General features: G+C 38.2%; 1 long non-coding RNA gene across 1 annotated transcript in view; it reads right to left on the reverse strand.

Annotated features, from left to right (window-relative positions):
• Nucleotides 1–263: 263 nt before the first annotated feature.
• The window catches only part of LOC114499694, a 97,228-nt gene continuing 71,833 nt past the window's right edge, over nucleotides 264–25,658 (reverse strand). Inside the window, exon 4 of the long non-coding RNA XR_003684824.2 lies at nucleotides 264–914. This is a non-coding gene — a long non-coding RNA (uncharacterized LOC114499694). The remainder of the gene's footprint in view (nucleotides 915–25,658) is intronic.

The raw sequence follows: 25,658 nt of genomic DNA on the forward strand, positions 1-25,658 counted from the left end.
AAATGGCCAGGCAGGCACTTGCAAGAGGCCTACAAGCTACCATGTGCTAAGAGATCAGGTTTTAGGTCACAGAGTTTTTAGATCCAGGACTTCTATAGATTTTGTAAATGACAGTGAGCAAATCTGCCAAGTGAAAGTTATATCTTTGAGAAGGCTAATTTAAGAATATGGAAAATTGACTATTTCAGGAATTGGCCAAGCATTTCAATCTTAAGAACCTTCCCTTGAGAGGGTTTTAATATCAATGAACACAATGAAAACAGTAATTTTATAGGAAATATGTTTATTATTAATCATCTCAATTCAAAAATATTCATTCTTTCTTAGGGCTGGTCCATCATATTGTCTCTTTAAAGACATTAAATAAACAAAATTGTGAGCAATTTCACTTATTAGCACACATATACTTATGTAACATAAGCAAGAAATTCCTAGCAATGAAACATGGTCTCTAGAACTTACTATTAAAACAAAGAAAGCACTTCTAGTGTCAAGATGTAGGAACCCAAGGATAAAAATTTAAAACAGCACAGCTGAAAAATGGGAACAAGAAATTTTATAATCCACCCTCACTCTGAGTTTGCACTGGGATGGCACAAGCACATCCTGTGAAAGAAGATTACAGATATTTTGGAACTCACGTTATCTAAGTTCCCCAAAGCCTACTGCTTTTTCAACTTTTTGTCCACATAACCGTGACCAGAGGTTTTAAGGAGATGACAGCAGCAGGAAGTATTTAGCTTTGACTTTTGAGCAGATGTAGCACCAGCTCTTCATCCTCTGCTAAAGACAGGCCCGTATCCAACGGCTCTATGATTTCCCACTTGGCCTTCTTTTTGTTACGACTTGTGAGTCCTGTGTCTTCCAATTCACTGTTGTTCCTTTTCCTCATTCCCTGCTTCTTCTTGGTATCACTGGTGAGAACAAATCCAATGATTTACTTTATAAATAAATAATTAAATTCATTATTATGAAATCAAACACTTAAAATGGGACAAAAATGCCAATAGCAAATAGTTGGTAAAGTGACATTATTCAAAAGAGAAAGAAAATGTAACAACTTCAGGATATCTGTGTCACAAATAAGTACCTTCCCATTAATGGATGCAAAGCAAGGGCCCATATGTCCTGGGCACTGTGCAGGGGACTCTGTATACACTGTCACATCTGATTCTCACAATAATTCTAGAAAACTACAGATGTATTATTCACAATTTGAGGACACTGAGAGATCCACAGTTTGGCTCTAAACGAACTCCAATCTTGCTGTGCTGCTTCATCAACTTATCTCTATTTAAAGCTAGGTTATCCTGCCCTGGATGGTGTGGCTCAGTGGATTAAGTGGTAGCCTGTGAACCAAACACAGGGCACACGCCTGGGTTGCAGGCCAGGTCCCCAGTGAGGACCATATGAGAGGCAACCCACACATTGATGTTTCTCTCCCTCTTTCTCCCTTGTTTCCCCTCTCTATAAAAATAAAAATAAATACAATCTTTAAAGAAAAAGAAAAGTTAAAGTATCCTTTAGGTAGCAGTCTGTGGGCTAACAGATATAAGGTGCTAATTCTATTATCTGCTGCATTAAGTTATGATATGTAGATCATGAGTATAACAGAACCTGAAATGTTACCATACAAATTAATTAAGACATCAAATACAATTTCTCATTTAAAATCTGTATCTGAGGCTCACACATAGTCCTAAGAAAGCATAAACATTACTGTCATATTGTGAACACACCTGAGGCATAGAGCATAAAAAGAATGCTAAGTTCTGAAGACAGAAGCAATCACTTGATACATTAAACATTTAAAAAGCAAAACATCTCAAAGCATTTCAAGGCACCATCATCATGTTCAAAGATGACCCAATTACTGGATATAGAATTAAAACAAAATAAAAACCCCACCTATCAGCAATGGCAGTAGCAAACATTTATTAAAAGCTTGCTAAGGTTTTGGCACTGTGCTACATATTTTACACAGATTACATTTATCCTCATGAAAATCCTTGGTGTGAGAAGCAGTGGCCTCATTTTACAATGAGGTTACAAGAGGTTAAATGATCGGACCCATGTTATACACACGGGATTTACACCCACATCTCAGTGACTCTAAATTCAGCCCAGAGCCAGGCAACCGAAAGCAATCTGAGTTGACTTGCTTCAGTCAACATTTGCAGGACAGCAGTAGGAAGAATTGGCTGTGGAAAGAGCATTGGTCTGACACTGACACAGTCCATGGCCAATCAACTAACACTTCTAATCCTCAGTTTCCTTATCTGAAAGATGGGGGTTATATAATTTACTTAGTAGTACTGCTGTAAGAATTAAATAAAATTATGCAACTGCAAGAACATAGTAGTGCTCATGACATGTTAACTGCCAATGAACTACTCCCTTTTCAAATAAATGCTTACATTGATGTTATATAATAAAAAAACCCCACAGAAATTACATTATAACCCAAGCATATGATGTATTCAAAAAGAGAACAAAGTGCTTAAGTTTCAGTGGACTCCATTACTCCTTAGAAGATAGCTTGGATATCAAAGTGAATGAGCCTAAAAAGCATATGAAGCAAAACTGTTAATAACTTCCCTATTTACCTCCCAGAAATGCCCAATGCTCCGACTCAGCAGCCTTTCTCTGTACTAATGGAAGAACAAACTAGACAACATTATGAGGTTAGCCGCAAATAACTGCATATTTAAGTAATGCCTGGAAAGATGACCATGAAAGAGTTCCATATGATCGGAATTCAGTCAGCAAGGAAAGGGTCCTAAATCAAAGAAGTTGTGAGTCTTTTAAAAAAATATTATACTGTTATTCTACTACAGTTGTCCCATTTTTCCCCTTTGCACTCATCTGCCCACCCCAACCCAACCCCCACTCCCACAGACAATCCCTACCCTGTTATCCATGTCCATAGGTCATTCATACATGTTCCTTGACTAATCCTTTCCACTCATCCCCCACCCCCATCAGTTTACTGTTTGTTCCTTGTTTAGATATCCCTGGTTCATTTTGCTCATTTTTTTTTATTCATTAGGTTCCTCTTACAGGTGAGATCATATGGTATTTGCCTTTCACCACCTGGCTTATTTCACTTAGCATAATATTCTCCAGTTGCATCCATACTGTTTTGAAGGGCAGGAGCTCCTTTCTTTCTGCAGCGTATAATTCCATCATGTAAATGTACAACAGTTTTTTGATCCATTCATTTACTAATGGGCACTTAGGTTGCTTCCAGCACTTGCCTATTATAAATTGTGCTGCTATGAACATTAGGGTGCATAGGTTCTTTTGAATTGGTGTTTCAGGATGCTTAGGGTATAATCCCAGCAGAGGAATCTTTGGGTCAAAAGGCAGTTCCATTTTTAGTTTTTTGAGGAAATTCTATACTGTTTTCCACCAGTGTGGATTCCTACCAACAGTGCTCCAGGGTTCCCTTTTCTCCACATCCTCGCCAGCACTTGTTGTTTGTTGATTTGTTGACGATGGCCATTCTGACCAGTGTGAGGTGATATCTCATTGTGGTTTTAATCTGAATCTCTCTGATGACTAATGATGTTGAACATTTTTTAATATGTCTATGGGCCAACTGTGTGTCCTCCTGGGAGAATTGTCTATTCGGATCCATTGCCCATTTTTTAATTTGACTGTTTGTCTTCCTGGTGTTGAGTCATATGAGCTCTTTATATATATTGGAGATGAAACCCTTGTGTGAAGTATCACTGACAAATATGTTTTCCGATACAGTCAGTTTCTCTTTTCATTTTCATGAAGGTTTCTTTAGTTGTGCAGAAGCTTTTTAATTTGATGTAATCCCATTTATTTCTTTTTTCTTTTATTTCCCTTGCCCTAGGAGATATATGGGCAAAAATGTTGCCACATGAGATATCTGAAATTTTCCTGCCAATGTTTTCCTCTAGTACTTTTATGGTGTCACAACTTATTTTAAGTCTTGTATCCATCTTATTTTTTTAAAAGATTTTATTTATTTTTAGACAGATAGGAATGGAGGGAGAAATAGAGGGACAGAAACATCAATGTGTGGTTGCCTTTTGTGCGTCCCTCACAGGAGACCTGGCCCACCACTCAGGAAAGTGCCCTGACTGCGAATTGAACCAGTGACCAATTGAACCAGTGACCCTTTGGTTCACAGGCCTATGCTCAATCCATTAACTCACACCAGCCAGGGCCTTTTATCCAACTTCAGTTTATTCTGGTGTGTAGTATAAATCGGTGGTCTGGTTTCAACTTTTTGCATGTCCCTATCCAGTTCTCCCAGAACCATTTATTGAAGAGGCTATTTTTACTCCATTTTATGCTTCTGCTCCCTTTGTCAAATATTTATTGACCATCCAGACTTGGGTTTATTTCTGGGCTCTCTATTCTGTTCCATTGGTCCATGTGTCTGTTCTTATGCCAGTACCAGGCTGTTTTGATTACAGTGGCCTTGTAGTATACTTGACACCAAGTATTATGATCCCTCCTACTTTGTTCTTTTTTTTCTCAAGGTTGCTGAGGCTATTTGGGGTGGTTTTTGGTTCCACAAACATGTTTGAAATATTTGTTCTATATCTATGAAACATGCCATTGGTACTTTAATAGGGACTGTGTTGAATCTACAGATTGCTTTGGGTAGTATGGACATTTTAATGATGTTAATTCTTCTAATCTATGAACACAGTATATGTTGGGGACTGCCCTGCCTGGTATCAGAAGCTGTAACCCCCTCCAAGGCTAAGGCTGAGGGAGTGGCCTTGGACTGTAAGCCAGAAAGGAGACAATAGCTTATCTCCCTGGCAGGAGCGCTGCTTCTGCTGCTTCATTCATAACTGAACCCCAATGCTTGGTCGGTTAGCCAATGACAGGTAAGATTCCCCAAGGGGAGAACGACCTAAGACAGGCATGATCACGTGGGAGGCCCCCAAAAAAGGACTTTGGGGGCTATAGCAAAAGGGAGTGATGGACCCTGGCTCCTCGGCTGTGATAGAGCCTGAGTCCTCATCGTCTGGGAGAAAATCTCCTTATCCCTTGGCTGCCTTACTTCCCTTGCTCCACCTAAGCCTGAAACAATGACAGGGTGGTGCAGCCCTGTGCTGAAAAGGGCAGGTTCCCTGAGCGATCAGGCCTAAGAAAGAATATGTAAAATCCTGTGAAACCTGCTTTGTTTAGAATGCTCTCAGTTGAATGATAAGGGTCCAAGGAAGAAGTAAGTTTGTTCTTTAAAGTTTTACAGCTCTTTGATCCTGACTCAAATAGGCCCTCAGACTTCCTTGCTATCTACTGTTTGATCCTTACTTCCTGGCAATGTTTAATGAGCTTTACCTGAATTCCTATACAAACAAAACCAATAAAAAGTTTCTCCAGAGGGGGAACAGGGCCCTCTCCCCACCAGAGAGTGGCCATTCCATTCCTACTTCCCCACAGAAACTGCTTGTCTCTGTGTATGTCTTTCTCTCCGACGAGCCATCCGCAGCGTTCCGCACTTACTGTAGGCTGGTGATTGCGTCAAGTATATGCTTCTATTTACTTGTAACTTTCTTAAATTCCTTCTTCAGTGTTCTGTATTTTTCCAAGTCACACCCAACTGTGTGTTGGGTAATGAACATACAATTCTTGGTCCCAACTGTGAGGCTTGCAATGTTCCATGAACTTGCTCCGGTCCCTCTTGACTGTGGGAAAACACTGTCTTGGGAAAACACTGTCTTAGACAATCACCCACAGACAAGGGAACCTGGTGGAAGTCCTGGTTTCCAGTGAAGTTCTAATACACAATTGGAGCAAAAAATACGAGTTTGGATTCATAGGAGAGAGTAAGAGGAGCAGTTTGACTTTACTCACATCACCCCTCCCCCAAGGTGGCACTAATGATCAGGGGCAAGACAAGATGCTCCCACATTCAGCACAGTACTAGATGTCCCAGTCAGAGAATTATGCAACAAAAATAAAAGGCATTCACATCAGAAAGGAGGAGGTAAAACTGTCACTGTTTGCTGATAGTATGATCTTATATACAGTACATTCTGAAGACTCCACCAAAATCTGTTAGAACTAATACATAAATTCAGGAAAATTGCAAGAGTTAAATTAATAGTGTTTCTAATAGTAAAATATCTAAAACAGAAATTAAGAAAAGTATCCCATTCACAAAGCATTAAAAACAATACAATCCTCAAGAATTAATTTAACCAAGGAGATGAAAGATCTATATCTGAAAACTATTAATGCTTTGATGAAAGAAACTGAAGAAGACAATAAATAAGTAAGAAGATATCCTGTGTTCATGGATCAGAAGAATTAATATTGTTAAAATGGCCATACTACCCAAAGTCATCTATAGATTCCAATGGCATTTGCAAAGAGGTATTTGTTTAAAATCCTAAAATTTATATGGAGCCACAAAAGACCCCAAATAACCAAAGTGATGCTGAGAAAGAAGAACAAAGCTGAAGGTATCACACATCCAGATTTTAGACTACATTATAGTTATATTAACAAAAACAATATGATGCTGGTATAAAAAACAGACAAACAGACCAACAGAACAGAATTGAGGGCAAAGAAAGAAATTCTGGCATGTAAGTCAAATATATATTTGACAAGAGAGTCAAGAACATTCAGTGGGGAAAAAGACAATCTCTTCAATGACTGGCTCAGCATTAAGAGAGCACAACACATTGGTTGATAAAACTCAACTTGGGACTTCCAGTCAAGAAGGCACCAGGGCACACATGGCTCACCTCTTCACAGAACCACCTCAAAATTACAACTGACATACAGAACAACTATCACTCAGAACCATCAGAAGTCAAGTTGAGTGAAGTCTGACAACTAAAAAATAGAGTTGAATAGAAGTCTGACAACTATAGAATTAAAGAAACTACATCCATCCAGACTGGTAAGAGAGTGCAGATGCGGAATGGACTGGTCCCACACCCATATGTGGTGGATAAAAATTTGGGAAGGAGGTCTCAGGAGCAAGGAGTCCCAGGCCCACACCAGGTCCCCCAGCCCAGGATTCCTGTACTAAGAAAATAAGTCCCTACAACTCCTGGCTGCAAAAACCAGTGGGAATTGTGTCACAGGAAGAAACTTCTGGAGCCCCAGGTAGTTCCTCTTAAAGAACCCACACACAGACTCACCAATTCAGACTCACTCCCTCTGAGTTCCATATCCAGGGTAGCAGCTCAAAAGGTAACCAGTGGTACAGCAGGAGAAACTGAAGTGTCTGACACTAGGGTGAGCAGAGGCCATTGTCCCTTTGTTAAATCCTCTTCCACAGAGCCAGTAGGTTTGGTGACATATCTGAGACTCCATCAACCTGGCTAACACTGTTTGACCCACCTTGGAGATCCCCAGAGACTCTGCCCCACCAAACTCAAGGGCCCACCCAAGCTTCTTTTCATTATGAATGGCTGGTCTTAGCTCATGCTTCACAACTTTCTAAAACCTATCAAACAAACAACAGCTGGCTTCATTGAGCCCCAAGATCAGCACTAGCAGCAGCCAGATTAGAATCACAGCTTGGTTTCGCCTGGGAATCTCCAAGCCCAGCACAAGTAGCAGCCATCTCAGATTGCTTTACAGCTTAGGCAGAGTGCCCTGGGCAAAACACAGGTGGGGGCTGATCTTGGCCTGCACCACCTGGGTAACCCCAGGACCACAGCACCCAGTGAACAGCTACAGACCACATAGGAGCACCACCACCCTGCCCCTGCAGAGCTGATTCTCCACAGAGGAGGTAGGTGGACAGTGGTCACAGCCAATCTTTGCAACTGACTGGCCTGGGTAAATCCCTGTCATTGACCTGTCAACAGCAACTAATGCTTAACTACAAGAGGAGAGTGTACTCAGCCCACATGAAGGGCGTACCTCGAGTATCCAGCTTGGGTGATAGGGGAGGCTGTGCCACTGAACCCTACAGTACACCTACTACATTAAGCCACACTACCAAGACACACAGTCAAAGTAGCTCTACCAAATACATAGAAACAAACACAGAGAGGTTGCCAAAATAAGGAGACAAAGAAACATAGCCCAAATGAAAGAACAGATCAAAACTTCAGAAAAGGGGCTCAACAAAGTGTAGATAAGCAATCTATCAGATGCAGAGTTCAAAACACTGGATATAGGATGCTCAAGGAACTCAGTCTGGACCTTAACAGCATAAAAAAGATCCAGTCAGAAATGAAGGATACACTAATTGAAATGAAGAACAATTTACACAGAAACAACAGTAGAGTAGATGAAGCTGAGAATCAAATCAATGATTTGGAACATAAGGAAGAAAAAAAAAAAACCCATGTAGAACAACAAGACAAAAAAAGAATAAAAAAATGAGGATAGTGTAAAGCAGCCCCTGGGACAACTTCAAGAGTTCCAACATTTGCAGCACAGGAGTGCCAGAAATAGAAAACTCAAGAAATTGGAAATCTATCCAAAAAAATTGTAAAAGACAATTTCTCTAATTTGGTGAAAAAAAAAATACAACATGCAAGTCCAGGAAGCAGAGAGAGTCCTAAACAAGATGGAAGCAAGGAGGCCCACTCTAAGACATGCCATAATTAAAATGTCAAACATTAAAGATAAAGAGAGAAGCTTTTCAAAGAAGATTTTATCTATTTATTTTTAGAGAGAGGAGAAGGGACAGAAAGAGAGCGACAGAAACATCAATGTGTGGTTGTCTTTAGTGCACTTCCTACTGGGGACCTGACCCACAACCCAGGCATGTGCCCTGACTGGGAATTGAACCAGCGACCTTTTGAGTCCCAGGCCAGCACTCAATCCACTGAGTCACACCAGCCAGGGCTACATAGAGAATCTTAAAAACAGCAAGAGAAAAGTAGTTAGTTATGAGATGGTTGCCAGATGGGAGGTGGTTGTGGGAGAATGGATGAAGAGTTGAGGAGATTAAGAAGTACAAATAGGTAGTTACAGAAGAGCCATGTGGATATAAAGTCTAGTATAGGAAATGGAGTAGCGCAAGAACTTATAAACATGACCCACGGACAAACAATGGTGAGGGGATTGCCTGAGGGAGTGAGGGGTGCTGGGTAGAGGGGAGCAAATGGGGAAAAATCATGACAACTGTAATAGCATAATCAATAAAGCATAATTTAAAAAAACAAAAAAAACTCAACTTAAAAAGCAAAAGCATGGCTCAGAGACCCAAAGCCCAACTACCACTGTAAAAACAAAACCACCAAAAGCAAAATGATTCAGAGCTACTAATCTTCTAATAATCCAAATAATAAAGAGATTTAATTAATGACATCCTGTGTCATTTAAAGACCTAATCATATAACAAAATGCAAAGAAAAAGATCATAATGTAATATGTAATCTAAATCAACAGAAAATTCTACCTCCAAGACTTTGAAATTTTAGTAAAAACAAGTGTATAAAAGCATCACCATAGCCAAAGTAAACACTTGAGCCAATCCATTCATTTCCATTAAGAAAAAAAGAACATAACATTTGAATGTGATTTCAATTTTAAACTCTTAATATATTAATAATTGAGTTTTAAATAAAATACTTGTAACTTTCTTACTTTCTAAAATCTCTGAACCCAAGCCTCAAAATTCTCTCAGAAATTAAACTGATTTTTCAGTAAGTTTGATTTTCTGGTTTCAACATTTTATTTTTTCAGGTACTTGTAGTTTCCTAGTTACCCAGAATAAGAATGTAGTCTGTTACACTTATGAGAAGCCAAAAAAGGAGTAACACCTGGAGTTAAAGCACTAGGGTCAGCCTTTCTCCTGGCCCCCTCCTAGACACTCAGTCCTCACAGGTGGCTCTCGCTCATGAGATCAGAGACACTTGTGTGTTCCCACTGTGCCCCCCTGTAAGCATGGTATTTCCTCCCTCCCTCCGGGTTCTCCCCATTTCACTCCCTATTATAGTGATTTCTTTTCTCTCAATTCCTATAGATCTGTTTATTAGTCATTTCACACCTAGTATTGCTACTTCCTAAAACTAGTGATTTTTCCCCCACCTGTATGCATCTTTACTCCTAATTAGAATGTAAATTCCTGGGTGAGAATGTATATTACTGGGAAAGAATGTACAACCATCTTTCAAAAGCCACTCAAGTATGTGTGCCCAGCAATTTCTCTTCTGGGGATGTAACCCCAGGAAATAAATAAGGATGTGCATAAAGATTTAGATACTGGATATTCAAGGCAAAGCTGTTTGTAATTTCAGAAAGTTGGAAACCGAAATATCCAATCATAAGGGATTAATTTGTTGAATAAGTTATAAAATTTCAAATGAAATATGATGCAGTTATTGAAAACAATGTTGTAGGAATTTCTTTACTGACACTGAAAACAGTAATAAAACCAATATAGAATTAGAGTCTTTGTTTAAATAAGGCTGCATGTATATTTGCATAGAAAAAAAGATTTGGAAGGTTTTTTTGAAATGTTCTTCTGTTGGTATATGTATCTTCTGGGTTTTCTGTAATATGCTTGTACTGCTCTGTGCAATAAAAAAATAAATAAATTTGAAGGAAAAAGTTCTGGGCAGCTAGGTGTATGTCAATTATTCTTCATAATCCCACAAGCTTTAGAAAAATAGAGAGTAGGCGTTCTACATAAGTATCAACTTGGATCCACAGAAGTATGGGGAAAGGTAATACTTCTTAGGTCAGGACAGATGGGTCATGGGGTATTTTCAGTATTTCAAAACACCTACAACGATGTGCCGCAGGCCAAATTCTGGTATTTCTTTTCTTTTGGCTAGAATTATATTAACTGAGCTTTGTAATATGTGACACCTCAATCACTTGAATGAATTGGAAATTATGTCTTGCTTAATAAAACAAATGTAAAAAATTAAGTATTAACTTTCTTTTTTTTAAGTTTTAAATTTATTTATTTTTAGAGAGGGAAGGGAGGGGAAGAGAGAGAGAGAGAGAGAAACATCAATGTGCGGTTGCTGGGGGTCATGGCCTGCAACCCAGGCATGTACCCTGACTGGGAATCAAACCTGAGACATTTTGGTTCGCAGCCTGCGCTCAATCCACTGAGCTACGCCAGCCAGGGCTAGTATTAGCTTTCTTGAAGGCCAAAAATCTATCAAAATATGGGATTCATTAGGGATGAAACCAAAAATTCTGTGATGAAGTCTTTTTTCTAGACTTAAGAATTGTGCTCCACAGACTACATGGAGAAATTTGTGTAAGTTTTAGATAGTTTTATTTTTCAGTTTTACATAGGTTTCTAAGAAGTTATTCAACACTGGTTTCCATGCCCTCTATTCACCAAGAAAAAAAGTTAAAAACTAGTCTTCTTAAATTAAGGTCCTTGTTGAAACATTCCTCCCATTCCCCGCAACCCTACATATGCTGAAAGGAAGATTATTCATAAAGATCACCTTGGCTCTTGTAATTCTTCATTAACATTCCAGTGATTGCCTCTACTATGATATATTATAACTTTTAAGGACTCTCATGATCCGGTATAGTCCTGCCTCTATAACCTATTCTGCACTATACACACTCTGTTCTTTTGGACTACTTGGTAGTGCCTAAACATGCTTTAGATTCTCAACTTCTTTTGTCAACATTTGGAATTCCTTTTCTATTTTACAACTATCTAAAACCTCCCTAACCCTCAAAACTTAGTTCAAATGTTACCTCATCCTCAAAGATTCCATCTTACATACTTCCACCACTTTACACACTATTTGTGACCCTCCCATGGCACTCATCCTGAATGATACTTCAGAACAGATCCTTTCCTTGTGCCTACTAAAGCCTTAGCTTTTTGAAATCTGGGGCTGTTTGTCATTTTCATCTATATAGATAACCTGAATAAAGTCATTCCATAAATGTCTACTCATCTGAATGGTAGCAATCGCAACCTTTGTTGGGGTTGTTCTAAGCCCTAAGAACTACTGCCACTGCAACAAAGAAGGCAACGTTTCAACAGACTGCTTCCAATTTGATTTCCAACACAGTCACAGAGAACATTACCCAGAGCACTCAGTGTGGCCTGTGTGAGTGCACAGACTTCTGCCTGCTAACCAATCCTGACTTTAACAGCGTAAGTTCCTAAATTTTGGTTTTGCATGTTTTTCAAAATTATGTAAATAGTTATATTATGGCTAAATTAAGTACTCATTTTTTCCAAACAAATGACTTCTACTGAGTTAATACCCAACCAGTGGAGAGTTACAATTTTACCATTACTATAGCTTCCATATGAGATGTAATGAAAAGTCATCTAAATTTTAAGTAACTAAATGATGGCTACTACCCCTTTGGTTGTATCTTCTTAGTTTCCCCTTCTGTCCATTACTTAAATGTCCATGTTTCTAGGTTGCATCCTTGGCCTTCTACTAATCTCATCTTACATATTAATTCTGAGTATTCACATACTCAGAATTTCAAGCATCTTCCATAATGCTAATGACTTTTAAAACAGGCATCTTTAGCCTAGAGTTCTTTCCTCACCACCAGATTAGCATATTCAACCAGCTCTTAAATTTATATAATTTACAAAATCTCTGGTATATGTAGGTTCTCAGCAACAATAATCATTGGTGCTTTCATTAAAATTGAATGTATCATTATTAAGTCTTATCTCAGACAAGAAACCTTAGCTCTGGCAAGTTGGGAAGAAAGTTCCTCAAATGTCAGTCCCATTTATAAGTAAAGACTGCTAAATTGGAATTTCACATTTGGTGGAATAGGATTTCACTGCATATATATACTGAAAATTTAAAAACAAACTATTTGATTGTCAGGGTTTACTGTATTTTAAAAATTAACACCAGCTTTCTTTAAACTATAAAAAATTCTTACAGAATGGCTAAAATCTAAAACATTGACAACACCCAATACTAGCAAGCATGTGGAGCAAAAGGAACTCTCATTCATTGCTGGTGGGATGCAACGTGGTATAGCCACTTTGGAAGACATTTTGGAAATTTGTTACATATTCTTTTCATGAAATTCAGCAATCACACTCCTTGGTATTTACCAAAATAAGCTGAAAACTTATATCCACACTAAAACCTGCACATATTTATGGCAGCTTTGTTCATAATTGCCAGAACTTGGAATCAATTAAGATGTCTTTCAACAGATGAATGGATAAACGAACTGTAGCACACTGATACAATGAAATATTATTCAGTGATAAAAGAAATGAGCTTTTAGGTCATAAAATGTAACAGGATGCAGAGTTGAGAGTTCCTGGAAAATAGGAGAACATAACCCCTACCTATAATCCTTGACTGGGGGAATGAGGAAGTAGATGATACAGCATTTGAGATACACTGTTTAACAATGGCAATCAATAGCCATGCCCTCCAGAAGGGACGAGGTGTCGTTCAGGGAGAATTGTGTAATGACTGTGAGGACACTCAGGAACTCATGACATAACTGGGATTATAGCACCTGAGTAAGAGATGGGGTGGATGCCTACCCCATATGTCCATGTGTTGCTGGGAACTGCTGCCCTGACTAAAGATAGCAGCCCAAAGAAGGTAAAAGACACAGAGGGACTGGCAAAAATGGAAGACATTAACACACCATAGGAGTGGCCCGATATGAGGTCATGAAGGAAGTTCTGGGCTGAGAATTTAAATGAGAATGGGCTGAAAGAGAAGGAGGTCCCCCAAGAGGTCTGGAGTGTAACAAAGGACATCTGCCAGGAGAGCAGAGTGAGAGAGCCACACAGTCTGGAGTAAGAGAGAGGAGGCCTGAAAGTTAGAGGTTCAGAGTTACCAGAGCTGGCTATGTGGTGGGGACCTGCCCAACCTCCCAGATTTCAGCCTGTCTGGAGAGGACAGCAGCAGAGCTGATGGAGCTGCATGGAGACTGGGAATGCTCATCTTCTTCACATTTCTGCTTTTCTGAAAGATGGTACCTTAGACTGGCATATTCTGAAACCGACCTGGTTTTCCAAAGAGAGGCAGAACTATGTGTTTTGGGCTGTTTTAAAGGGAGCAGGACTTAAGGGCAGAAATTCTGCCATTATTCTAAATCTGTACAACCTTTAAACAAACAATCCCTTTCCTTTTCCACCAAACTCTTGCATTGGGAGTCACACTTCTTGGCGTCGGGCAATCAAACCCCACAGCTGTTCCAGAACAGCATTGGTAGGGTTCTGTAACAAAAAGTATGAGAAACTTTGAAAGCATATTGCTAAGTGAAAGAAGCCAACTGAAAAGGCTACATATTATATAATCCCAATCATTTCACATTCTAGAAGAGCAAAACTATGAATACAGTAGGGAGACCAGTAGTTGCCAGGTGTTGGGTGGCAGGGAGAGGCAAAGGTGGGGAGAAAAAATAGGGAGGAACAAATAGGTAGACCACAGATTTGTTTAGGGCACTGAAACTATTCTGTATGATACTGTATTGACAGATATATATTATACATTTGTCAAAACTCTTAAAACGTACAATACAAAGAATGGACCCTAATATAAACTATGGACTTTGAATGATAACTATATGTCAGTGTAGGTAGCAAAATGCTGAAAATAAGAAAGATGGGCGGGGGCAAAGGGTAGATGCAAACTCTATTTTTCATTCAATTTTTACTGTAAAAACTAAAATTGCTATTAAAGTCTATTAACAAAAAAATTTACATAGTTTAAAAGAGTTGATTTACTATCAACAAATTATAACAAATTATTAAACACATTAGAGGTTTTTCCTCTTACCCCCCAAAATACCATGCTACTTTAATTCATAACCTGAATTATGTTTCCAGCCTTCAACTGGAATACTCAGACCATTTCAACTTCACTCACCTTTTCTTATAAACTTCATAATATATGCCTCTCCAATGAGTTGCCACTTGTAGACTAGAATAGTAGCTATTTCTTACCCTTATCTCCTTCCATGAAGCCAACTAGCATCACCCTTGGATAAACACATGATTGAAGAATGATGGGATGAAAAAGAGCCAAGCCCTGCCTGGTATAGCTCAGTGAATTGAGTGCTGGCCTGCGAACTAAAGGGTCACCAGTTCGATTCCCAATCAAGGCATATGCCTGGGTTGCAGGCCAGGTCCCCAGTGCGTGTGAGAGGCAACCACACATTGATGTTTCTCTCCTTCTCTTTCTCCCTCCCTTCCCCCCTCTCTAAAAATAAATAAATAAATAAAATCTTAAAAAAAATTTTTAAAAAGTAAAAGAGTGGAGAAAGCACCTCTGGCGGGAATATACATAATTGTATAGTCATGATTATACTGCTGGTGTAGATATTTAAATTTTTTTCTTTTCTAATTTTATTTTAATCATTGTTCAAGTACAGTTTTCTGTCCTTTACTCCCATCCCAGCCCACCCACCCATCCTTCCCCACTTCCCTCCCATTTCTACGCCCCCTAGTTTTTGTCCATGTGTAAATTTTAATAAATATCAAAGGGATTCACAGAGCATTAGGATAAATTATTCCTTCTTTACTTAAAAAGAAACCTTTCAATAATTCTTCAGGTCTCACCTCAGAGAGATTTTTCTTGAATGCCTCATATGAAGTGAACGCTCCCAATTCCTCCCATTATCCCACAGTTAGCATTTTCATGGCCCTTATCACCATCTCTTTCCTATTTCTATTTAGCCTGTCTCCCTCCCCAGAGTGTAAGCTCTAAGAGGGCTGGGATCTAGTCTCTCCTGTTTACTGCTCTATGCCAGGCACATAGTAAACCTTTCAGTTTACTGAATGCCTGAATAACAGGACTGTGCTGTTGAAGGAGAACTGACAAGTAAAGGCATCTCCCACATGCTAATTTGGTGATATTGACTCTACCCATATGTTGAGTAGAACATATTACATGACATTATTTTTATTGTATCATCCATCCTTTCTAAGTGTATAAGTGTGTAAGTGTATAAGGTATTTTTGTAGGCTATTTTGAATAGAAGCCCGACCATGTGGTATATCTGGGGCTTAATGAATGGTTTTGATGAGGGAAAAAAAGGAAAGTAGATTTCTTAAAGGACATTCAATTCTACTCTTGTAAATGTATATAACTCATTTAAAAACTCCTAACACTGCTTTGCTTTAGTAATTAAAATGATTACCATAGATCAGCAACCCTATTAGTATTATACTCTTCTTTTTTTTTTTTACCATTATTAAATCTTTATGATAACCTTGCAATAAGAATTTTATCTTCATTTGACTGATGATTAAAACTGCGGGTCAAGAGATTAAGTAACTTGTTCATGGTTCACAACTAGAAAAGAAAGATTATTTTCTTAGAAAACATTCAGGTCTTAAGATTCAGCTCTGTTTATCTGACCCCAAAAGCCACAGTCTTCCCACGGGGCCAAGTAGCCTGCCTTTGTTTTAAAAGAGATGTAATTTCCCAAAACTTCTGCTTCTACTGATATTGAAAAGCTTATGATAACATGGCTTATAGATCAGTATTTCCAAACTACATGCAGTGGTGCATGTGGGCAAGGCATTCAGTCTGTTGCTCATAAAAGCTGATGTAACTCATATCTTACACCTGCTATAGCAACTATTTTTGTATACACAGATGCACCTGAGGTCATTCTTCCAGGAGCAGACACAGTTTAAATTCCTATGTATAGATACAGGAAGGCAAAGAAGAGACACTAATTCACTGATATATCATATTTTTCCATATAGAGAAAACCACTAGGTCTTACTCCACTTGATTTTTAAAATTTTCTCCCTGGTCCCTAGGAAGCTTTACCCAATAGACTTACAGACATGAAAAGAGCTGGGACAAATGATACATTACACCAAAAAGAGCGTAATCATTAGTACCTGCTGTGAATAGGAATATGGCTCACTGATAAACAACATAGTTTAAATAAATAATGTGTGAGTTAACTCCAACAAAGAGATCAGAACAGCTCTGTAACGTGGAAATCACATTCTCTGGGTTGCAAGAATTCTGCACTTAGAACTATTACTTCAAGCCTCAAGGATGTTCTAAGTGCTGTCGGATGATTGTGGTCAAGGCACCACGAAAGAAAAGGGCCTGCTGGGAAAACCTATCAACTTCTTTCCTGGTGTATGCAGAGCTTTACAGAAACACAGTAAAGTAGAGTGAGCACTAAACTTCCAAGGACACTGGGACAAGCAGTTCCAATAATTAACTTCTAAAATGGCAGTGGAAATCACTGGGGATTCTGTAAGCCTGATACCACAAAAGAGACTGTGCAGCCAGGAGTGTCATGATGCCTTGTGTCAGAGCACTTAACTTCTGCTGCAGCTGCGTTTATTCCTGTACAATTAGGGGTCTACGAGTCTGTGTCACACCACAAACAGAGGAGCAAGATCCTGTACAACCCTGTTCAGAAATCTAACAGATGCTAGGACAAGGAGGTACAGTCCCTTTACTGTAGTGTCTGTGCAGCTTTTCAACCTTTCCTTTTCCCTCTCTTTCTTGGAAGGCAAAGAAAAGGTAGCAGATGAAGCTGCAGAATGATCTAGCTGCAGTCTAGTTGAGGACTGAAGTGGAGAACAGTGAATGTTCACTCACACGGAAACCCCTGGGTGTCCTTGTACAACATACTGCCAAATTGTGTGTGAAAGCTACCAAGAGCATAGTACCTGAATGTCCAGTTTACGCCCCAGTTGTATAAAATTCTCCTTCTTGCAGTCATATCAATAAATGCAGCTTAGACTTTTTCCTAAAGAATTTTAAGCTAATAATAAATGAGCTGAAACCATTAAAACATTTTCAGAAATCTTTATACCTATCCTTAAGTATTGGTATTCTGGTATCCAATGTTGTGCCAAAGACTTTTCCCTCATCCCAAATTTTAATTTACAAGGCTATGGCAACAGTCCTAATGAAGATTAATTACTGCAGCACATTTCATAAAATATGCCCAGATTCCTTCTGATGGTGAAGGCTACTGCATACAGAAATGGAACTGAAAATGCATCAACATCCTTTACCATCTCCTTTCTAGCAGCTCAGTACTAAAAAACAATTTAGTCAAAGAAAAGATTTATTGGCTCAGAGTTCATTACAAACGTTAACTGCAAGAGCAGAAGATGTCCCATTAGATCAGAATTTTAATAATCAGAGAACACTGGGTGGTAAGAATGAAACAGAAGTCAGAGAGCTGTAATTAACACTACTGATACATGTACATGTTTCTTTCTATAAAATTCACACATGTCATTTGGAATTAACAACAAGTTTTGGTCCCTAATCTTTCTGGTGATTTTGGGGGTGTTCATAAACACAATTGAGAATTAGATGAAAATTCATGACTCTTGGCCAGATAATTGCACAGGAGCATCTATGCTGCAGGCACACCCATGACACCACTTTGGGAACAATTTCAAGATATTTGAGACCCCCCTGAAGCTCATCCAGACTCAAGGTCAAGAATCCCTGCTCTGCAACATGTAGAAATCATACATAATTATTTTACTTCTCCCAAATTAAAAAAAAAAAACACATGTAAACAACCCATACAAGTTGGGATGTATTACATATTTTTCTTGTTACTAATCTGTAAGTAAAACGTTTTGTCCTCCCAGCGGCCCATCAGTTTTTCTCAACTACTTTCACTGATTATTTTTCAGCATGTAAGATCATCACCCACCCAAGCATGTCCTCAATATTCCAGTTTTCTGGAAAAACTAAGTTTTACACTTTAGTCTTACTGTTTATTAGTCCTTCAGATGATTTTAAAAGAGATAACCCAATCTTCAACAAAGCTGTCCATTAAATTACTTCTAATGGCAAAACCTAAACCAAACAGTACCCAAAACATAAACCTGGATATAAACTAAAATTCTAAAAGGAGTGGATAAGGAAATTATGGTGTAACCAATGGTGGAATGTTATATGGTCATTTGGTATGAATACATTCTATACAAAGTACAGTGAAATGAAAAAGGATGGTCCTATGAGAGTGTCTTCCTCAACAGTCTTTTCAGTAAAAACAAAGTTGCCACGCACCAGAATCAGGACAGCTGCTGAGAGAACCCCACTAGGTGGTTCACCACCCCTGCTAGATGGTTCACTTTGGCCTCATGGCATCCAAGCCATTCATCTATCTTTTTAGAGATCCTAGCACTTCTGAAACATAACAAACTAATAACTGTCAACAAGTGACAGTCATTCAGTGGTCGCTTAATGACAGAGGAATACAAAGCAGGGGCAAAAACTGAGATTACAAGTAATGCCAAGCTGAGAGCTTCTGAAACCCCAATTTCTTAAAATACAATTTCTCCTTCCTGACCTCACCCCAGGAAATAACACCTTCCTTCCTTGATGGGTAGCAACCTTTCTCCTAAAAGTCTGAAGACATAAAAAAATACTGTCTTTCTCTACTCCCACCCAATCTTCCACAATCTTCCTTGGAAGTTTCTCCATTCATACTATATATCACACAGGATATTGTTTTGTTTTATCTTCAGGGCAATAGCAAACGGGAGAAACACAAAAAGAACAATTTCAAGAAAGTCAAGTAAATTAACTTCTCCAGTACCCACAATTCATGTTAAGTTCTGATAAAAGTTCTACGAAATTTGACAGTTCATGGAAATTTGTATTTCAGACAAATAAGAAGAGTGATGGAGATTTTTCTCTTAAAAGTTGCTAAGACTTTTGGAATCAGGGATAAATTTCCTGAAGTTAAAAAGAGTAAAACGAAAGGAAGCAGGCACACAATAAGGTCAATATACCAGTAAGCTGAGCCAACTTCTTTCAACATTAGCCACCCACAGCTAGGTTCACGAGAGCAGGGATTCAAGTAAGTGGAAACTATAGCCAACTATAAGGGTTTTGCTTTTAACAATTACTTAGACTTTGAATGAGAAAAATCCCTTTAAAAGCCATTCTCTATATTTGGCACCAATAATTCCCTAAAATTAATATAAAATATATAACATCAAATACGCAGCCCCCAAATAGTTAAAAATGAAATGAAAATGATTTTTATTAATTTCTTTCCCCAGAAATTTATTCATCTTTGACTTATACACATTTCTTTTCCAGTTGAAAAGCCTTTTGTATATTAAAATGTTGACTGCAAAGTCTTGGAAAAGTAGTTATTGGGCAAAAATTTACATTAACATTAGGAGAAACCACAGAGATTAAGGTGGTTCATCTCCTTCATGGTACAGGTACCTTTTAAAAATAGGCAAGTTGACTCAAAACCAGAAAACTCATGGAACAGATTTTTAAAAACAAAACAAAACCCCCAGACAAATAAAAAAAAAAAGACAAAAATCCTTGATTAGTGTTTTGATTCAGAGCTGTGTCAGACAGACTAGGCAAAAAGAACAGCTAAATATATTAGATGTAAAATGTTTACTCTGAACAGGAAAAGGTATCAATCCATACAGAATTTATCATGACTAAATTATGCCACTAGTCTCAGTCCAAATTACAGATGTAATTAATTGTTTTTATGCCACCTACCAAACACCCCACAATAAAACAATTCTTTATGAAGCAACCTTAGCCAGAGACCACAGTCTATGAAAAGATTGATGTAAGTCAATAAGCATCTAACCACCTTTTTCTTTTTTTGTTAGAAAAAGGTTAAGATTATAAATATTAAAAACTTAATTTGACTGGATAATGAATATCTGGAACATCCAGCTGCTTCTTTTTCATCAAATTCAATACTCTGCAAATTTTTACATCATTAGCAATTCACATGAAGATGGCTATAAACCAAACATGATGAATGCTACTAGATATACAAAAATTAATCTTACATTACATGCTCAGAACCAAATCTCTCAGCTTGTGAGGCACAGCTAAAAGGAACAATTTTATTGAAAGAAGACTTTAATTGGAATATGTTTAAAGACACTCTTGTCTCACTTCAAAGGCCACACTCTTCAGAAGGGTAACTTACACCTTCTCCCTGCTCAGTAAGACTTAAACCTACTTCAGGCTTAGCTTTGATGCCACCTCCCTTTAGGAAGCTCTACCTGATTCATCAAGCCCAGGCTATGCCCACCACTTATGTGCCCTCCCTACTGCCTCCCTCATGGCAAAAATCATAGTGCTTGCCCATCACATTGTTTTGTAATTTTGTGCTTAGCTATCTGTGACCACCGCTGAAATAAAACTGTGAAAGTAGGAAAGGTTATTTTTCTTGCTTAATTTTGATCCTCCATACCTGCACTCACTATACCTGGCACATGACAGCTATTAAAAACAAATTCCTAACTGAAAGAATGGATGGAGGAAATATTACAAGCTAAGGACTAACAGATCAAGTGGGTATTTTTAACTCTTAAGTAGAATGTGATTTAAATAATATTAAAGATTCTTACTACAATTCTTGGTACCACATATAAAAACTTGTCTAAGTGTTTTTATTGTGAAATCCATATAACAACATTATACAGAGTATTTGGAAGACAGACAGATGAAAAGTCAGTCATTCGTGAGCAAAAAGACCACTGCAATATTTGAGGCTTTTTTTCCCTCAGAAGGTATAAAATCTCTATGAAAACTCAGTGGAGACAAGAATACATAATTCTGTGTAGTTCCTAGCAGACCAGAGAATTCTATGGTGTCACAAAGTCCACTGCAACAAAGAGCTAGGTTTCCTAACAAATTATTTTGTCTTTGTTTTAATAACAACAACAAATCCTAACATCTTGTATTACTTCTATCTATGCTAATTTCAAAACAGGACCCAGAAGTGAAAGGCACAGAGTAAAACACATCCTGGACCAATTTATAACATGAAAGAAAACAGGGAAAGAAACAAGAGAGCATCAAAGGAAACGCTTCCTTTCTATACTTGTTCTGCAAAACAGCACACACACAAAGTTTAGAGCCTCCCACTGAGTTCGAGCATCTGCTGCTGACTAACCAGCTGACACCCCTCTGTACTACAGGTAGATTACCTGCTCCCTATATTCACAGCTTTATAAATGAGAATAAATAGAGCTATAATGGCAACATTCTTAAAGCTCCTTCAAAGGAACTCAAAGTCACATTACTTTCATTGTCCCTGGGACCATATTATAAGCAAGAGGTCTCTTTTTGTCATCTTAACTGTAGAGGACTTGAATCTTGCACATCAGAATCCTTTTGAATCTCAGAGTTAGAGATGACCATTCTGATAATCTACAGAGGATGGAGGATGTTTTAAATCTACTGTGGCTGTGCACTGAACTGAGGGGAGAGGTACAAACTCTTTAAAACCCTATCAGACCTCCCTGAGAAATTATTGACCCCAGACCTAGTCATTCTCCATTAAGTCTGGCTTTCTTCTGTATATTTTCTACTGACTAAGTGTGTTTCCATGTAGAAAGATAGAAGTGTTACCCATATTGAATATTTATGGATGTCACCAATGTGAAAGAAAAACAAATATTCAGAGAAAACTTCTAAATAAACTAGCTCATGCTGTTAGTTTGGTAATAGCCTTTTTTTAATTGGTGTATCTAGTCTCTTAAGAGTAAATTCATTTCTGAAAATGCAAAGTTAATACCCAGAGAATAACCTACTGGATGAGAGAGGACGACGACCAAGAGGCTGGATCATTAGCTGTTCCTATCATTATTGAGTGGAGGCTAGAAACAAAGCAGCAAATACCTGTGAACATACCAGGAGGACCCTCTAAAGGCAACATCATAAAATCTTAGCATCCAGTCACTCATGAGAGGCAAAGAATAAAGATGTAGTCAGCCCTGGCTGGCATAGCTCAGTGGATTGAGTTCGGGCTATGAACCGAAGGGTTGCTGGTTCAATTCCCAGTCAGGGCACATGGCTGGGTTGTGGTCCAGGTCCCCAGTGAGGACCATGCTGCCATGTGAGAGGCAATCACACATTGACTGTCTCCCTCTCTCCCTCCCTCCCTTCCCCTCTCAATAAATAAATAAATAAATAAAATCTTAAAAAAAAAAAAAGATATAGCCAAACTGAAACAATACAGAAAAACTGTACTGGTGTTATTATTATAATTAGCAGTAACAGCAGCAATTACTACTGTCAAAATTCTAGTTTGTATGAATTTACTTATGAATGCTTTCACTTCTCTAAAACAAGTTTGGATTTAGTTTACATATATCTTTATTCACTGCCACTGAAGAGATTTTAAGAAAGGGAAAAGAAATTAAGAGTATAAACAGAAATATCACATGTAGACTACTACTTGCAAGTTACCCTAAATCTTGTCTTCTAGTCCAGAAATGGCCTTGGGTACCAATCCCAATTGATTAAAAGGTGCTATATTGACAAAGACTGCTTAGGCTAAATGAAAAGGAATATACAAAGCCTATCCTGGATGAGGGGTGGGGAAATTCTGCTCCCCAAGGGCTGTCTGCCAGTGTCTGAAGATATTTCTGGTTGTCCCTAATAGGGAGATGCTAGTGGTAGAGGCCTGGGATGATGCCTAACGGTCAATAAAAAGCGGCATGCCCAAGTGCCACCTCTCCAACCCCCAAAGAATGATCTAGTATGTCAAATGTTAGTAATTTGACATACCAGGGCCAGAATGTTAGTAATGTCAAAGCTGGGAAACCATGGACTAGTCAAATCTACCCTACAGTCTATGGATCAGGTCTTCAGGCAAATAACAAATTTGTCTTCAGGAAGTTTTCTGGAGCTACCTCTCCTAATGCTAGAGTAGTTCCACGTGACCTGACTGGAGTATTAGAACAAAGGAACCAATTTGATCTGTGTAGTTCACATTGTCCCTAACTTGTATTGTGATCAAATTATTATTTTACCCTGTGACACCTTGGTTTCTTCATCTATAAAAAGAGGTTTGACTAAAATCACCGCTGGTAGACAAAAGACAAGCAGCTAATGAAGTCCTTTAAATGGATAAAGGAATAAAGCCCTTGCTGATATTCTCGAATTTTTCTCCAGCTTAAGATAACTTTACCAATTCCTTTGAATTTCCACTAATACAGGCTAGCTGTGCCTGAAATTACAACCATTTTTTTAACTTTCATGTAATGCTTAAATATTTTCCCTTTAAATTAGAATGCTCTGGCATCTTAAGCTACTTATACCTTTGTGTCTATCACCATTATACTATCTGAACTTGGCTTCTTCCAATTCTCCACCCATCTATTTTGTCATCTCTTGTATCATTTAAGCCATTAGGACCATTTAAGCTAATGATAAGCACAGCTGCTTATCATTATATTTCTCTTTTTTTACTCTATAAATCTCTTTCACCAATCAATCAATTCAAGTATTTCAGGGTCTTCTTTGTGCCTATGACATTAATGTTGGGGATAGGAGTAGAGGCTGGAGCTGGAGGTATTGGTACAAAAAGACTGAGTTTCTAGCTACAAAGCATTTACAGGCTAATTAAGAGGCTAACACAGGTGAAGCTATTAGGCAACAAATCATATTAACTAGGTGGTAGCATGGAGATATCACTCTGAGAGTAAGAAATGCCAGAAGATTGAAATGAAATACCTGTTAACACATTGTTTGTGGGTAGTTTTTATTGTGCGCTCTACTACCAGTCAGCGTAAAACGTATAAATATGTTTCCCGCATACAATGTGTTAAACACAGATTAAAGATGACCCAGAAACTATCATTAAAAATTGGAAGGGAAAAATATCCTTATGAATCAGATACAAAAGGAATGCTGACATCTTGACAATGACTTTAAAAGGCTAGTTCTGTTTCTGAGGTATGTTAGATGCACAAAATGGCTCGCATGACAAACTCTAAGAACTGATCAATGTTCCCTCCAGAGAGTAAAATTACACAGAAACATTTAGAAGTTAATGATATAAAGTCCTATGTGTTAAGTTAGATCACATCTACCAAAACAGAGATCCCATAAACTCTCAAAGAGAAACATTCATATAGGAACAGAAGGGACAGCAAACTTAACCACACTGATAGTTCAGGTTGACATGTACACTAAGGAACTTTCTGAAAAGTGTGTACATTTACTCTTAAAAGTCAATTTCTAAAGATTAGGAATATGCCCTGAATCTGAATTACTTAACCTGTATGGCATACATTTATATATTTTTCTAACTCCTAATCAAATTATTTTCACCTGTGGTGCCTCTTGTGGTAGGTAACGCTAATACCCACTACCCTGTCAGCAAACACACTAAAGTTGTTATATCCACAGGCTAACTGTCCAATAGCAAATGTCTGAAGTTGCTCGCATCATTTGGGAAGATGACATTATTTTCACTATTACAAAATCATTGTTTATTTTTTATTATTTTTAAATTAATTTTATTTTAATTATTGTTCGAGTATAGTTTTCTGTCCTTTACTCTCATCCCAGCCCACCCACCCATCTCTCCCCACCTCCCTCCCATTTCCACCCCCCCCCTTTTTGTCCCTGTGTCCTTTATACTTGTTCCTGTAAACCCTTCCCCTTTTCCCCTGAAATTCCCCTGAAATTCCCTCCCCTATCTCCTCTGGTCACTGTCAGCCTGTTCTCTAAGTTTAAATGAGCACAAGATTAAAATGAAAAGTAACTCTCAAATGATCTCCCTACAGCATTTTCTCCTAAGGGGATAAACTTTTTAAGACCTTTTCATAACATTCTTACTTAAAACCAGATTATAGCTCTCTGTGGCCTACTTCTCCAACTCTACCTGAGCTAGCACTTAGGGGTTCCATCAGGCTTCCTCTTTCTTCAATTGTATTAACTTCATCTATCATTAGTACCTACCTTCTGCTTAAGCAGCCATGTTAGAATGTCCATGAAATTCAATGT

Source organism: Phyllostomus discolor, chromosome 6 (genome assembly GCF_004126475.2).
Source record: "Phyllostomus discolor isolate MPI-MPIP mPhyDis1 chromosome 6, mPhyDis1.pri.v3, whole genome shotgun sequence".
NCBI lineage: Eukaryota > Metazoa > Chordata > Mammalia > Chiroptera > Phyllostomidae > Phyllostomus > Phyllostomus discolor.